At 43.4% G+C, this 17180-nt stretch overlaps 1 protein-coding gene across 5 annotated transcripts in view; it reads left to right on the forward strand.

Moving 5' to 3' along the window:
- Positions 1-17180, forward strand: part of METAP1D (methionyl aminopeptidase type 1D, mitochondrial) — a 93838-nt gene that overhangs the window by 15613 nt on the left and 61045 nt on the right. The window contains exon 1 of one of the 5 annotated variants that reach the window (XM_077957196.1): positions 7583-7795. The exons of the other annotated variants lie outside the window; for them this stretch is intronic. The gene's annotated coding sequence lies outside the window, so the exon portion shown is untranslated. Of the gene's footprint in view, positions 1-7582; positions 7796-17180 lie in introns of those variants that run through there. 5 annotated transcript variants of the gene reach the window in all.

Below are 17180 nucleotides of genomic sequence, written 5' to 3' on the forward strand. Positions count from 1 at the left end.
TGGCCTCCCAGAGTGCTAGGATTATAGGTGTGAGCCACCACACCCAGCCCTCTTTTTTTTTTAACAACTTTTTTCATTTCCTTCCTTCCTCCTCTCCTCCCGTCTCCTCTCCTCCCCTCCCCTCCCCTCTCCTCTGTCTCGCTCTGTCACCCAGGCTAGAGGACAGTGGTGTAATCTCAGCTCACTGCAACCTGTGCCTCCTGGGTTCAAGTGATTCTTCTGCCTCAGCCTCCCGAGTAGCTGAGATTATAGGCGTGCGCACCTCGCCTGGCTAGGGTATTTTTAGTAAGAGACAGGGTTTCGCCATGTTGGCCAGGCTGGCTTTGAACTCCTGGCCTCAAGTGGTTTGCCTGCCCAATCTTTTTTTTTTTTTTTTGAGATGGAGTCTCTGATCTTTCACCCAGGCTGGAGTGCAGTGGCATGATCTTGGCTCACTGCAACCTCCACCTCCCAGGTTCAAGCGATTCTCCTGCCTCAGCCTCACGAGTAGCTGGGATTACGGGTGCCCGCCACCACACCTGGCTAACTTGTATTTTTAGTAGAGGTGGGGTTTCACCATGTTGGCCAGGCTGGTCTCAAACTCCTGACCTCAAGTGATCTGCCTGCCTCAGTCTCCCAGAGTACTGGGATTGTAGGTGTAAGCCACCACGCCCAGCCTGCACGCTCAATCTTAACAACTTTTTTTGAGATATAATTCACAGTCCATACAGTTCACCTATTTAAGGTGTATAATTCAGTGATTTTTTAGTATATTCAAAGAGTTGTGCAAGTATCACCACAATCAGTTTTACATTTTATCACCCCAAAGAGAAACCTCTTACCCATTAGCAGTCACTCCCCAATCTGCCCATCCCCTCATCCTTAAGCAACCACTAATCTTTCTGTTTCTATAGATTTGCCTCTCCTGGACATTTCATATAATGGAATCATACAACATGCAGTCTTTTGTGACTGACTTCTTTCATGTAGCACGATGTTTTCATGATTCATCCCTATTGTAGCATGTGTCAGTTTATTGCTGTATAATATGCCACTGTATGGATATATCACATTTTGTTTATCCATTCACCAGTTTGTGGACATTTGGGTTATTTCTACTTTCTAGTTCTTACGAATAATGCTACTATGAATATTTGTGTACATGTTTTTGTGCGGGCATATATTTTGTTTTGGTTTTGAAATAGGCTATGTTTAGATACAGAGGGAAGCAAAGAAACTGGTAAGGATGTGGTAAAATTACCACATCCACAAGACAATGTTTATTAAGTACTGAAATATTCCTTTATGAAAGTTAACTTTTGCGATCCTTTCGTCTCTCACGTTTGGAGTCTATATATCACAACCTTGTTTTTCCTTTGAGTCAGCATTGTGATAATTCTGAACATGGGGCCCCATACGCCCTGTGTCTGTCATCAGGAAGATTATGATTAAGATCAAATAGAAATAGGTCAGGAGAGAAAAGAGCTCCCTGGCCTTATTCTCCTCAAACTAGCTGATGTTCCTGAATACCAGCCTCTTTAAGAATTGATATTTCAAAGGACAACTCCTCTCTGTCGTCTTCTGTCCTCTCTCCCCTACTTTGTGCTCTGTGCATAGCAGCTGTTCAGGACATCGCCGAGCTCAGGGGCACTGCAATCAGAAAAGCGAGGGACACAGCAGGAGAAGGCTGTTCTGGGGCCAGTGAGTGGGAGACAGGACAAACAGCTAGACAGCAGTGTGATGGCTTCACTGTGGGGTGAAGCATGGGGGAGATTATCAATTACCTAGATTTTAAAAAGAGAGCCCTCGAACACCTCTGTCACTGGTCACTTTTACCAAAGCCTTCTAACTCAACGGAAGGAGACGCTGCACTTTAAAGAAAAATCACCACTGCAGAAGAGAGTCTTGCAAAGCCAGTTTTAGTGGCTTAGTATTTTGGGGTAGCTTGTTTCATGAGGGTCAGATTAATTTTCTAATGCTGTTTTCTACCTTAATGTTACTGCTTTAATCATTAGAATACCACCAGTTCCTTCAGGCAATAGGAAGCTATTGAAGATTTAATGAGATTCATACTGCTTATGCTTAAATGTTGATGACTTCCTGCATGCATATTAATCATTCCTGACCTTGATCTCAAATTCCTTCCCGGTACAAATTCTCATTAAACATACCTACTAGATCTCCCAGTGTTCACTGAATACCTGGTTTGTTTCCAAAAGTACATAAAAGAACATTAAGTCTCATGTTCAGTGTGTGTCAGATGTTCAGTACCCTTGTCTGATTTGTTTTCCAATTCTTATTGTGACTGTAAATCTGGAGAATTTGGGGGAAGAAAAATCAGTAACTCTTAACAGGGGATTTAGCCTAGTTTACAAGACTGTATGATCTGTGCAGCAGACCTTGAACACGCCTAATTGCTTGTCTAGGTCAGTACGTCCAACTGCCAACTCTCAGAGCCCATCCAGGCCACAGAGCATTTCCGGGTGGCTTGTGTGCGTGCTCCGGCTGTTGAGCAGCAGGACTTGGCCTCTGTCCCCAGCTTCACTGGCCCCATCTTTTAGTTCAGGTCCACCCCCTCCTGCCTCAGAGGCCTGGGAAACCCAGCCTGGCCACCTGGTGTCCTCATGCCCAGCATCTACGCATCTGCCCCAGTTGTCCCCTCAGCCACAGTGGCAGATTTCTTGACTTAACAGTTCTTCCCTGAACTAGGACTGGGGGCAGGAGTTGTTAGAGAAGGGAGAGGAAAGGTGACAGGTCTCAGGAGTCTGAGGGAAGATGAAAGTGAGAGCAAAGGAGTGTGGGAGAGGGAGATCATATCCGTGGAAGAGAAATATGTCAGAATATGAGGGTGATGAGACCTGTATACAAAGACAGGATGGCAGGGGGAAGAAGTAGGTGAGTACATAAAGGAGCTTGGATATGTGGGTGCTGGTCACTGAAATGAGGAACAAAAGAGGGAAATTTGCATGTGAAAGAGGCCACATGTGAGAGAATAGAGAGAGCAAAACGACAGCTTTGCCTGGCAGAACGTGACCATGCACAGCATTGGGAGATATAGTCTGGTGAAGCATTTTTTCCAATTTGTAAATGTATTTATAACAAAGAAATTTATTATTATTATTACTTTTTCTTTTTTTTTTTTTTTTTTGAGACAGAATCTTGCTGTCACCCAGGCTGGAGTGCAGTGACATGATCTTGGCTCATTGCAACCTCTGCCTCCTGGGTTCAAGCGATTCTTCTGGCTCAGCCTCCTGAGTAGCTGGGACTACAGGTGCGCACCACCATGCCCAGCTAATTTTTTGTATTTTTTTAGTAGAGATGGGGCTTCACCATGTTGGCCAGGCTGGTCTCGAACTCCTGACCTCAAATGATCTGCCCGCCTCGGTCTCTGAAAGTGCTAGGATTACAGGCGTGAGCCACTGTGCCCAGCCTACTTTTTTTTTTTTGAGAGGGAATCTCGCTCTGTCACCCAGGCTGGAGTGCAGTGGCGCGATCTTGGATCACTGCAACCTCCACTTCCTGGGTTCAAGCAATTCTTCTGCCTCAGCCTTCCCAAGTAGCTGGGATTACAGGCGCCAGCCACCACGCCTGGCTAATTTTTGTATTTTTTTTTTTTTTTTTTTGAAATGGAGTCTTGCTTTGTCCCCAGGCTGGAGTGCAGTGGCACCATCTCGGCTCACTGCAAGCTCCACCCCCTGGGTTCACACCGTTCTCCTGCCTCAGCCTCCGGAGTAGCTGGGACTACAGGCGCCCGCCACCACACCTGGCTAATTTTTTGTATTTTTAGTGGAGACAGGGTTTCACCGTGTTAGCCAGGATGGTCTCGATCTGCTGACCTCATGATCCGCCTGCCTCGGCCTCCCAAAGTGCTGGGATTACAGGCGTGAGCCACCGCCCCCAACCAAATTTTTGTATTTTTAATAAAGACAGTGTTTTACTATGTTGGCCAGGCTGGTCTTGAACTCCTGACCTCAGGTGATTTGCCCGCTTCAGCCTCCCGAAGTGCTGGGATTACAAGCGTGAGCCACCGTGCCTGGTCAGAAATTTATCATTATAAAAACACAGATATATACTTAGCATATTACATTACATTGGGATTATTTTAGGTTGTCCCAAAGGTGTAGTCATTTGATTCAGAGACATAGCCTGCTTGCTGGCATGTTGGTTGTTTAAAATGTGGCCTGTTCTGACCAAGAAGTTGGACAGTATTGGTTTTGATGACTGTCTTGCCACTTATTTTTTAAAATGTGGTAATTTTTACATCCAGATAGTTTTTCATCTTTTTTTTTTTTTTTTTTAGACGGAGTCTCGCCCTGTTGCCCAGGCTGGAGTGCAGTGGCACTATCTCGGCTCACTGCAACCTTCGCCTCCCAGGTTCAAGCGTAGCAGGGACTACAGGCGCCTGCCACCATGCCCGGCTGATTTTTTTTACTTTTAGTAGAGATGGGGTTTCACCATGTTAGCCAGGATGGTCTTGAACTCCTGACCTTGTGATCTGCCCACCTCAGCCTCCCTAAGTGCTGGGATTACAGGTGTGAGCCACGGTGCCCTGCCTAGTTTTTCATCTTTTTAAAGCACATTTCTGCTGATACCATTTGACTGGATAGGTGAAAAGATATCCATTTTGCAAAGTAGATTTTTTATATTTAGTGATCAAAAATCTTTATCTTTTAAAAACAATTTTTATAAAATAGCCACAAAATTTCATACCCTTTAACTTATTTACTTAACTCCACTTCTAGAAATCTATATTTAGAAAATAATTCAGTCGGCACGGTGGCTCACGCCTGTAATCCCAGAGGTCAGGAATTTGAGACCAGCCTGACCAAAAATGGTGAAACCCGTCTCTGCTAAAAATACAAAAATTAGCCAAGCGTGGTGGTGCCCACCTGTAATCCCAGCTACTTGGGAGGCTGTAGCAGGATAATCACTTGAACCCAGGAGGTCGAAGTTGCAGTGAGCCGGGATCGCACCACTGCACTCCAGCCTGGGCGACAGCGAGACTCCCTCTCAAAAAGAAGGAAAATAAGGCCGGGCGCGGTGGCTCACGCCTGTAAACCCAGCACTTTGGGAGGCCGAGGTGGGCGGATCACGAGGTCAGGAGATCGAGACCGTCCTGGCTAACATGGTGAAACCCTGTCTCTACTAAAAATACAAAAAATTACCCGGGCGTGGTTGCGGGCGCCTGTAGTCCCAGCTATTCGAGAAGCTGAGGCAGGAGAACAGCGTGAACCCGGGAGGCGAAGCTTGTGGTGAGCCAAGATGGCGCCACCGCACTCCAGCCTGGGCGACTGAGCGAGACTCCCTCTCAAAAAAAAATAAAATAATTAGAGATGCTGGCAAAGATTTAGGTTCAAGGATGTTTATTACAGTGTCGCTTATATTAATATTAGCAAAGAACTGGAAATAGCCTAAATGTCCAATAAAATAAATTATTAAGTAAGTTATGATTTATTCGTAAGTTGAGATGGGCTGTTGTATGGTCATTAAAATACTGCCTATTAAACTATTATACTTCCTCCAATTCATTCTCCACACTGCAGTCAATTGACCTTTGAAAAAGTACATTGTGGCCAGACATGGTGGCTCAGGCTTGTAATCCCAGCACTTTGGAAGCCAAGGTGGGAGGATCACTTAAGGTCAGGAGTTCAAGACCAGCCTGGGCAACACAGTGAGACCCCCATCTTTATAAGACATTTAAAAATTAGCTGGGTATGGTGGCATGTGCAGGTAGCTACTCGGGAGGCTGAGGCAGAGGATTGCTTTAGCCCAGGAGTTTAAGGCTGCAGTGAGCTATGATTGTGCCACTGCATTCCAACCTGGGCAACAGAGTGGGACTCTGTGTCTTAAAACTATAAAAATAGAGAGCCAGGTATAGTGGCTCATGCCTGTAATCTTAACACTTTGGGAGGCTGAGGACAGGCAGATCACTTGAGGTCAGGAGTTTCGAGACCAGCCTGGCCAATATAGTGAAACTCTGTCTCTACCAAAAAAAAAAAAAAAAATTACCTGGGCGCAGTCACATGTGCCTGTAATCCCAGCTACTCAAGAGGCTGAGGCAAGAGAATTGCTTGAACCCAAGAGTCAGAGGTTGCAGTGAGCTGAGATCATGCCACTGCACTCCAGCCTAGGTGACAGAGTGAGACCCTGTCTCAAAAAAAAAAAAAAAATATATATATATATATATATATAAAAGGCACAGTGTCTCATGCCTGTAATCCCAGAAGTTCGAGGCCAGCCTGAGCAACAGGGCAAAACCCTGTCTCTACAAAAAAAAAACAAAAATTAATTAGCCAGGCATGGTGGTGTGCACCTGTAGTCCCAGCTACTTGGGAGGCTGAAGTGGGAGGATTGCTTGAGCTGGGGAGGTGGAGGTTGCAGTGAGCCAAGATGGCGCCACTGTACTGCAGCCTGGGCGACAGAGCCAGACCTTGCCCCCACCCCCAGAAGGAAGGAAGGGAGGGAGGATTTTAAAAGTACATTGGATCATTTCACTCCCCCTTAAAATCTTTTCTTGGCTTCTCACTCTAGTCACTATAAGTTCCTGACCTCCAAGGCTCCCTGGCCTCATCCCATTACTCTGGTCTCCAGTCCTTCCACTCCTGTCCACTGGCCTGCCCCTCAGGTGCTGTAATTCTCTAGGCACTTTCCTCCTTGGGATCTTTGCATATGTTGTTCCTCATGCTTGAACCATCTTTCCCCAACTCTTCATCTGGTTAATTCCTGCTTGTTCTTGAGGTCTTCATCTCATTGTCATTTTAAGAGAGGGATTTCCTGACCTCTCTACCCAAAGGAGAGGCCCCAGATATATTCTGTCACTGTCGTCTATGTTTCTTCTTTGTAACATATATCACATTTTAAAATCATATGTTCATTTGTATGGCTCTTTAATTCCCAGATTCCCTCTGGACTTGGTCTTTTTCCTCTCTTTTCTGGAGGAGTTCCTCAAGTTTCTTCTCTGTCCCTTCAATTGAGGTTTTCATTTCTGTTGCCATATTTAAATCTCCAAGAGTCTGTCTTGTTCCATGAAAGGTTTTATATAAAGGTTTTATATATATATAATATATGTACATATATATTATATATATTATATATTATATATATATAAAACCTTTATATGTACATATATTATATATATATATAAAACCTTTCATGGAACAAGACAGACTCTTGGAGAGAGTGTATATATATATATATATATATATATACACACACACACACACACAGAGTCTAGGTCCTTTCCTCCTTGGAAATATATAATATGTTTTTTATATATATATACACACACACGTGTGTGTGTGCGCGCGCACGCGTGTGTGTATGTGTGTGTGTGTGTGTATGTATATATGTATAAAATAGAGACAGAGGGGTCTCTCTGTGTTTCTCAGGCTGGTCTTGAACTCCTGAGTTCAAACAATCCTCCCGCCTCAGCCTCCCAAAGTACTGGAATTATAGGCGTGAGCCACCATGCCCAGCCCCATGAAAGTTTTTAAAAATAGAATTCTATTCTTGTTTTGTGGTTGGAATATTTTTCTTGAGTATATTATTAATAGTTTTCTAGAAAATTTCTTCTCTGTATAGTCTCTGAATTCTTCTTTCTTTCTAGCCTAGGATGGAGTGCAATGCAGTGGCAGCTCAAGTGATCCTCCTATTTCACACTCTTTCATAGATAGGACTGCAGGCATCCATTACCACACCCAGCTAATTTTTAAATATTCTGTAGAGATAGAGTCTCACTGTGTTGCCCAAGTTGGTCTTAAACTCCTGGTCTCAAGTGATCCTCCCACCTCAGCCTCCCAGACTGCTGGGATTACAGGTATGAGCCACTGCGCCTGGCTTCTTTCTTTTGTTTGATATTTGTCTTTTATATTAGAGGTTCTCAGATATCTGGAAATCCATGGTTGTCTGCTTCTATGTAAGAGTGGGGGATTTAAAAACCTCAGTGGACTCATGAAAGACAAGGAAAGATTATAGAAGACTAAGAAGACTTTACAACTAATTACATTGTGGAATACTGAATTGGATCCTGGAACAGAAAAAGAATTTTAGTGGAGAAATTGGTAAAATTTACCTGGAAAGTCAAGGCCTTGCTGCCAACATTCTGGAAGATAAATAGAAGGGCAGAAAGCTAATAGCTGGTGGGAGGTGGTGGTGGGGTGGGGAGGGGATGGGGGTGTCCTAGCATCCAAGTATGCAGTTGTTCACTTAATCTCCCTCATCACTCATCATAGTACCCCACCCTTAACTGGGATACTATGTTGCTAGGCTTCTCCAGTTAGAGACCTCTCTGTTTTATTCTCTCTTAAGAATGTTTTACTCTCTCCTAAGAATAATTCTGCCAAAATGGTAGAGGGGTAGTCATTACATTTTGTAGAGTATGAAATCTGGAGGTTAGCAGTTCTTCGTTTTAGTTCCACTTTACTCTTGTATCGAAAGATACCTGGTGTCACCAGTTGACTCCTGGAAATTCTTGCCTTTCTCTACCACCTGAACAGGATTATGTTTTCTTGGTTCTGCTGCCATTTACTTCCTATTATCTGCTTTTCAGCTTCTGGTCTTTTTTTGCTTGTTTCCTGTTGTCTCCTCTCCTGTTCTCTAATCTTATAGGGTCATGCCTTAATCTACAAGAGAGGCAGCAAAGGTAGATGTTTATTTGAACTTTGGACTTCTGAAATGAATTTTCTTGCATCTTGACCAGAAATATTGCCCTTATATATGTCATATTTTGTTTCATTTTAATTCAGTTTTATAATTTCTTTTTTTTTTTTTTTTTTTTTTTTTGAGATGGAGTCTTACTCTGTCGCCCAGGCTGGAGTGCAGTGGTGTGATCTCATCTCACTGCAACCTCCTCCTCCCAGGTTCAAGCGATTCTCCTGCCTCAGCCTCCCAAGTAGCTGGAATTACAGGTGCGCACCACCACGCTCAGCTAATTTTAGTATTTTTAGTAGAGACAGGGTTTCACCATGTTGGTCAGGCTGGTCTCAAACTCCTGACCTCGTGATCCACCCACTTCAGCCTCCCAAAGTGTTTGGGATTACAGGTGTGAGCCACCACGCCCAGCCCAGTTTTATAATTTCTTTTGTGGGACTAACCCTTATCTAATTTTCAATCCTTTTCCTTTACCTAGTGACAATTACCCAATTTCTCAAACAATTTACTGGGTCTTATCACCTCTGATATGATGATAGTGTGAACGGCCTCAAGTTTTCTGCAAGTCCTTTTTTTTTCTTTAATTAAATTCAAGACAACACTGTTAATCTTTGAAGACTATCCATGAATCACATTTTTGTCCATAGCCCTAATTTTTCCTTTAACTTTTTTTGCTCTAATACTTCATGTCTGGTAATTTTGTTAGTCAGAAATCTACCACTTACCACTCATGGGATGAAAAAAACACAGTCCTTACCCTGAGGGAACTTACAGTCTAATGGAAGGTACAGGTGAATGTGAAGGTAATGGCAGTCTGTATTAAGGGCTGTGATGAAGGGAAGCACGGTGGCTGTGAAGCACAGCAGCAGGACATCTCCTCCAGTCTTAAAGGATCAAAGATGTCCCAGAGAAGGAGACATTTAAGAAAAGACCTGAAGGATGAATGGTAGTGAAGCAAGAGTATTCAAGGTAGAGGAATAGCATAAACAAAGGCCTAAAAGGAAAAGAATGTGTTACGTTTGAAGCAATGCCATGAGAGTCCTGGGACAAGGGCCAGGTTTTAAGTGATGAGGCCTACGAGGTAACTAGGGTCTAGATCATAAAAAGTTTGTTTATGCTGAAGGTGGGTTAAAAATAAAAAAATAAGGCTGAGCACATTGGCTTAGCCTGTAATCCCAGCACTTTGGGAGGCTGAGGCAGGTCCATGACAAGGTCAGGAGTTCAAGGCCAGCCTGGCCAACATGGCGAAACCCTGTCTCTACTAAAAATACAAAAATTAGCTGGGTGTGGTGGTGGGCGCCTATAATCCCAGCTACTTGGAAGACTGAGGCAGGAGAATTGCTTGAACCTGGGAGGCGGAGGTTACAGTGAGCCGAGATCATGCCATTGCACTCCAGCCTGGGTGACAAGAGCAAGACTCCATCTCCAAAAAAAAAAAATACATATATATATATATGTGTGTGTGTGTATATATATATGTGTATATATATATGTGTGTATATATATATATTTAAATTTGTGAAGTATATTAATGTGGTAGATTACAAAAACGCTACCAGTTCTTCCCCTCTCTGTATGTTCCTTTGTAATATGACTTGGAGGCTCCTCCCATCAAAAAGTCAGCTCTGTTTTTAACAGTCTTTTAATCTAGGTTTGGCCATGTAACTTCTTTGGCCAATGGGATGACCATAAGCAGAGGCTTGAAAGGCACTTCTGTATTGGAGCTTACTTTCTGCTGCCCCGGGAACACTGAGACCATCACCATCTGATTGAGCCAGGCTGGTCTGCTGGATGATGAAAGACACATGGCTAAGTTTTCACTATCACCCCAGGTAACACTCAGCCAAACTTCAGACATGGAACTGAGGCCATCTTGGACCACCTCAGCCTCAGCTGACCTCTGGCTAAGCTGACCCAGACCAGAAGAACTAGCTAAAATATAGACTCATAAAAAATTTAAATTTTGTTTGTTTGTTTGATTTTTGAGAGAGAGGGTCTCACTCTGTCGTCTAGGCTGGAGTGCAGTGGTGTGATCATGGCTCACGGCAGCCTCAACCTTGCTGGGCTCAGGTGATACTCCCACCTCAGACTCTCGGGTAGATGGGGCTACAGGCGCATGCTACCATGCCCAGCTAATTTTTGTATTTTTTTTAAAGATGGGGTTTCGCCATGTTGCTCAGGCTGGTCTTGAACTTGTGGGCTCAAATGATCTACCAACCTCAGCTTCCCAAAGTGCCAGGATTATAGGCATGAACCACCATGCTCGGCCAGAAGTGTTGTTTTAAGACACTAATTTGGCCAGGCGCAGTGGCTCATGCCTGTAATCCCAGCACTTTGGGTGGCCAAAGTGGGCGGATCACGAGGTCAGGAGATTGAGACCATCCTGGCTAACCTAGTGAAACCCTGTCTCTACTAAAAATACAAAAAAAATTGACCAGTAGTGGTGGCGGGCACCTGTAGTCCCAGCTACTCGGGAGACTGAGGCAGGAGAAATCGCTTGAACCCAGGAGGTGGCGCTTGCAGTGAGCCGAGATCACGCCACTGCACTCCAGCCTGGGCGACAGAGCGAGATTCCGTCTCAAAAAAAAAAACCAAAAAAACAAAAGACACTAATTTTTAGGGTGACATGTGATACAGCCAGAGGTAACCCATACAGTTAAGATGTTTAGACTGTATAATAAGGGTAGATGGAGACGAGGAGGATTATAAGCAAGGATGTGACGTGTTCAGATTAACATGGTGTAAAGATCTCACTTCAGGGAGAAGGATGATTTGGAAGAGGATGACTCTGGAAACAGAGAGACTAGTGGGGAAGCAATTGCAAGCATTTTGAGTGATAGATGATTGCCTGAGTCAGGGTGATGGGAGTAGAGGGAAGTGAATCATTTTAGGAGATATTTGTGAAGTAGATTCACATTGGTGTTGCTTGGGTTTGGGGATGATGATGATGGAAAGGGATGAGAGGTGACTGACCCCCTGAGCCCCAGGCTCTGTCTTGGGTAGTTGAGTGAGGAAGGATGAAATTTGGAAAAGTATATCATCAGTTTGTTTGTTTTTTGAGACGGAGTCTCACTCTGTCACCAGGTTGGAGTGCAGTGGCACGATCTCGGCTCACTGCAACTTCCGCCTTCCGGGTTCAAGCGATTCTCCTGCCTCACCCTCCCGAGTAGCTGGGACTACAGGCGCGTGCCGCCACACCTGGCTAATTTTTGTATTTTTAGTTGAGATGGGGTTTCACCATGTTGGCCAGGATGGTCTCGATCTCTTGACCTCATGATCCGCCCACCTCAGCCTCCCAAAGTGCTGGGATTACAGGGGTGAGCCACCACACCCAGCAGAATATGATCAGTTTAACTTGGGTCATGTTGAGTGTGAAGTGCCTGGAGACAGCCAAGAGGAGAGTTCCAGTAAGTAGAGGAGATAAACATGTCAGGCAAGTTCTGGAGAGGGACCTGGACTGAAGGTACAGATGTGGAGGTCAAAAGCATATGGTGACAATATAAGCTCCATAGGGGAAGGTGGATTGTTTGAGAAGAAGAGGAGCAAGGACAGAACCCTAAGGAAAACTGATATGTAAGGGGTGATCAGGGAAAAGAAGCCTACAAAGGAGAATGAAGAGTAGCCAGAGAAGTAGGAAGGCTCTATAGTTAATTACTTTTTAGTTAATATTTTAGATAAATTGTCATCAGATGTTGAGGTAAGTTTCCAAATGTAACATGGCTGGCCTCTCAGCACCAATCCTACATTTCCAGGTGCCCCTAGACACCCTCACGTAGGGTGCCATTTCACATTCAGTAAGTCCAAAGTCAAACTCTAAATCTTCCCTGGACCGGAAGCAACTCATATTCCTGTGTTGCCTCTTTCTGTTAGTAGCACCTCTGTTCTCCCAATCACCTTTTTTTTTTTTTGGAAACAGAGTCTTACTCTGTTGCCCAGGCTGGCTCGAACTCCTAGGCTCAAACAATCCTCCTGCCTCAGCCTTGCTGGTAGCTGGGACTGTAGATGTGTACACACGGCTCAGAGTAATTTTGGAACACCTTTTCTCTGATATGTATGTATTCAACCAATTGTCAAGTTATGTAAAGGACACCTCTGCAGTCTCTCGTATTCATTCACCACTTTGTGGTGATTCCCTAAATCACCACAAAGTTTAATCTCTCTTTGCTTCTCATCTTTTGCTTCTGGCCTCTTGTGATAGCCTCCTAACTGTATCATCTTCATTATCCACTCCAAGCCATTCTCCCCTTTTCATTTCCCTAAGGAGTCATTTTTGCTATTGGCATTACCCTATTGAAAAACTTTAATAGTTTGCTGAATTAAAGGTAAGCTGTTTATCCTAAGCACTTTAACTCCTTCAGAGTGTGGTCAAAGCTTACTCCTCTGCATAAGCATACTCATTACCTTAGCAAAAACTAGATCAGTCAACCCTAATGTATTATGGGCTTTTATAACTCTGCTATACCTTTACCTTCAGTCTAGAATGTTGTTCCCTCATTTTTGTCAAAATCCTATCTATAAATAAGGACTCTTACAAGCATCATTATCTTTGTAGAGCCTTTCTTGATCTTCCCTAATAGTTATGACTTTGCCTCTCTGCGTACCTGTCTGTCCATCTCTTCCTTCCTTCCACCCCATGAGTTAGGGCTCAATTGCAGGAAACTGAAGGCATTCTAGCTATTTAAGCAAAAGTGCCTTTAATATAGGAATTGGGTGTTTCTAATTGTTGAGAAGTTAGAGAAATAGCCTGTAGACTGAGCCTGAAGGAACAACTTCCAGAACAGTTGCTCTGAACTGGCCCATAAGGGGAGCAAGTAGAACTGGCCTACCAGGGAAACTAAGCTGCCACCACCTCTAACTGCTTCTCAGTATTCACAAAGCTATTGTGGGACACTAGAATGCTGCTGCAGGAGAACCTAACACTGTTTGGAATGAGATGATTCAGTACAGTAGGTGGAAGTGAGTCCTGTAAACTAATGTTTGCTTATTAAGAATGGAGGCAAGCCAGGCACGGTGGTATGAGCCTGTAGTCCCAGCTACTCGGGTGGCTGAGGTGGAAGAATGGATTGAGCCCAGGAGGTCGAGGCTTCAGTGAGCAGTGATCACACCACTGCACTGCAGCCTCGGCAACAGAGTGATACCCTATCTCAAAAAAAAAAAAATAAAAAATAAAATAATACAATTGAATTTGAATTTACATCTTTCTCTGAAATAAGAGGCTCATTTAAGAGACATTTCTGGGTAGTACAGAGGTAGGAACACAAGACTATAGGAGGAGGAGTAACCTCAGTTCTGGATTTAACTTCCCCTGTGACCTTGAGCAAGTCTCTTAGCTGGCAGCCTATGGCTTCAGCTGCCGTGTCTTTATTGATGGCTCCTGAAATCTGACTGTCCTGTGAAGCTGGAGATTAGTCTGTCCCAGTGGTTCTAAACCTCAGTGTGCATTAGAATCATCTGGTGGGCTTGTTGACTGATCACTTAGCTCCTTTAGAACCTGTGTTAAAAACAAGAGCTCGTGAAGAGGAATTCACCATCTCTGGCACCTGGATTGGTCTAACGAGTTCCCAGGTGATGGTAATGATGTACTTGGCGGAATCACACCACTGCAGTGTCTGTGTGTCCAAAATGGAGCTCATCATCTTTGCCTGCAAATCTGCTCCTCCTCCTCTTTTCCCTGTTTAGGTTAGTAACTTTAGCATTTACCAGGGTCATAAGCCAGAAATGGCGGGGGAGAAGAGGGTAGGTAGGTAGTTTCTAGGCTTCTCCTTCTCCTTCATCCCAACACACAGCCACTGTAGATTCTGCCTCCTTGGTGGCTTCCCAGTCAGGCCATTATCACTTGTCCCCTTCCATAGTACAATAACCTTTTTGTTTATTTTCATCTCCAACCTGCCCCAAACCCCAGCCCAACCCAGCCAATCCATTCTGCAGATATTTCTACAGTGTAATAGATCGGCCGGGCGCGGTGGCTCACGCCTATAATCCCAGCACTTTGGGAGGCCGAAGCAGGTGGATCACCAGGTCAGGAGATCGAGACCGTCCTGGCCAACATGGTGAAACTCCGTTTCTACTAAAAATACAAAAATTAGCTGGGCGTGGTGGTGTGTGCCTGTAGTCCCAGCTACTCAGGAGGATGAAGCAGGAGAATTGCTTGAACCCAGGAGGCGGAGTTTGCAGTGAGCCAAGATAGCACCACTGCAATCCAGCCTGGGTGACTGAGCAAGACTCCATCTCAAAAAAATAAAATAAAAAAGAAGGTAATAGATCATAACTTTTCTCTGCTCAAGATGCTTTATTGTCTTCCTGGCCGGGCATGGTGGCTCACACCTGTGATCCCAGCACTTTGGGAGGCAGGCAGATCATCTGAGGTCAGGAGTTCGAGACCAGCCTGGACAACATGACGAAACTCCGTCTCTGCTAAAAATATAAAAATTTGCTGGGCATGGTGGTGGGCTGAGGAATGAGAATCGCTTGAACCTGGGAGGTGGAGGTTGCATTGAGCCAAGATTGCCCCACTGCATTCCAGCCTGGGCAACAAGAATGAAAAAAAAAAAAAAAAAAAAAGATGCTTTCATGTCTTCCCATAGTTTCTAAGATAAAATTTAAGTTCCTTATTTTAGAATACAAAGCCCTTCCTATTCTGACCCTCAGCCTACATCTCTAATCTTGTGATGGACCCTCTTCCGTCAAGCCTTAGCACCTATAAACTTTATAAAACCTACTCTCTGTGAATTGCGCATGCCACTAATTTCATCTAGCAATACATTTCTGCTCATTCTTTAAAATTCATCTCAAGTACCATTTGATTTAGATGAGCCACCTCTTGATTCCAGTGGCTTCCTGATCATACCTCTAGTGCTATATTGTAACCATCACTTAATTAGTTCATCATTTTTTCTCTTCTAGACTATAAATTACTTGAACATATGGATTTGAGTCAATAGGTATAGGTAAGGCACGGAAATCTGCATGTTCAACGAATTCCTCGGGGCATTCTAGGGCTCCAATCTCAGGTTTGTTTGTCTGTTTTTCTTTTGTTTTGTTTTGTTTAGACGGTGTCTTATTCTATCTCCAGGCTGGAGTGCAGTGGTGCAATCTTGGCTCACTGCAACCTCCCGGGTTCAAGCAATTCGCCTGCCTCAGCCTCCCAAGTAGCCGCGACTACATGTGCATGCCTGTAGCCTGGCTAATTTTTATATTTTTAGTAGAGATGGGGTTTCACCATGTTGGTCAGGATGGTCTCTATCTCCTGACCTCGCACCAGCCTCAGTCTCCCAAAGTGCTGGGATTACAGGCGTGAGCACCGTGCCTGGCCTAATCTCAGTTTTAAGTGGTTTTTAAAATCTACTTCAACTCTGAAATATCAAGGCTTTTTTTTTTTTTTTTTTTTTTTTTTTGCAATTTAATTGGTATTGGGGAGGGCAGGTAAAGCTTTCGGGTAGTTGATTAAAAACAGCAACAAAGAAAGCAGAGGCTGTCTTCTTTCGTGCCCACAATAAGAGCTTATACTGAAATTTAGAGTAAAGTAGATAAATAGAAATAAGATAAATACCCTTATTTCATTTAAGAGTGTTTGCACAATGTGTCCAATTCTTATTCACTAGTTCTAAAACTATTTATTGAGGGCTTACTATATGCCAGACACTGTTCTAGTCATTTGGAGTACATCAACACAGAGAAAACCCCTACCCTCTAGGAGTTTCCATTGGTAGGCAATAAGCAAATAAAATAAGTAAAGCAAAGTATCTTAGAAGGTGATGAGTACTATGGAGAAAATAGAACATTTAAAGGGGCTTTCTTTTACTTGTCAGTGTTTAGTAATAAATTACTAGAGAGAGTAATTTTTAAAAATTTGAGCTATTTAAATAAGCCATACTTTAAAAGGCAGGATTTAACCTACATGTAATCAGAAGAGAACTTGGGATTTGCAAAATTCAGGTCTGGTTTCCTTTTATAAAGTTGACAGTAAATGGCTTTCCCATTATGTCAATAGGAAATAAATAATTTAGTGACTCAGGGAATTGCTTCCAAGGAGTCAAAAGTAAATTATGTTTATACAAATGTTTTTACTACTGTTAAAAAAAAGCCACAAACCAGAAAAAAATTGTTTTGTACTTGTCTACAAGGCAGAGTTAATTTTATTATTAAAAAAATACCTATACTCTAAAACCTCTTCTATTATCTCCTCACCTCTTCGTTTTTATTTTTTGTTTGCATTTTCCCATTTAGGTAAAAAGATATTGGTCCTTTTAGAATTCATAGGGATGGAATGGTATGAAGAAGCACAGGACTTCTGGTATGGAATGAGGAAGCTGGAGACTTAGCTTAACCTCTCTGGGGTGCTTAGAACTAAGTAAGAGAAGCAGTCTGTTTTTGCAAGGAAAATCACTTCTCCATCTTTACTCTCAAATAACTTACTTAATCAAAAGGTCTAATGTTTCATTGTAAACAGTCTTAAAAGTCAAAATTAATGTCACCTGCAGAGTAAGCGAAAAGAGTGATGAGCACTGTTTTGCACAGCAGTTGAAACTGATTTTCAAAGTCCTACCAAACAG

Source organism: Macaca mulatta, chromosome 12 (assembly GCF_049350105.2).
Source record: "Macaca mulatta isolate MMU2019108-1 chromosome 12, T2T-MMU8v2.0, whole genome shotgun sequence".
NCBI classification, from domain to species: domain Eukaryota; kingdom Metazoa; phylum Chordata; class Mammalia; order Primates; family Cercopithecidae; genus Macaca; species Macaca mulatta.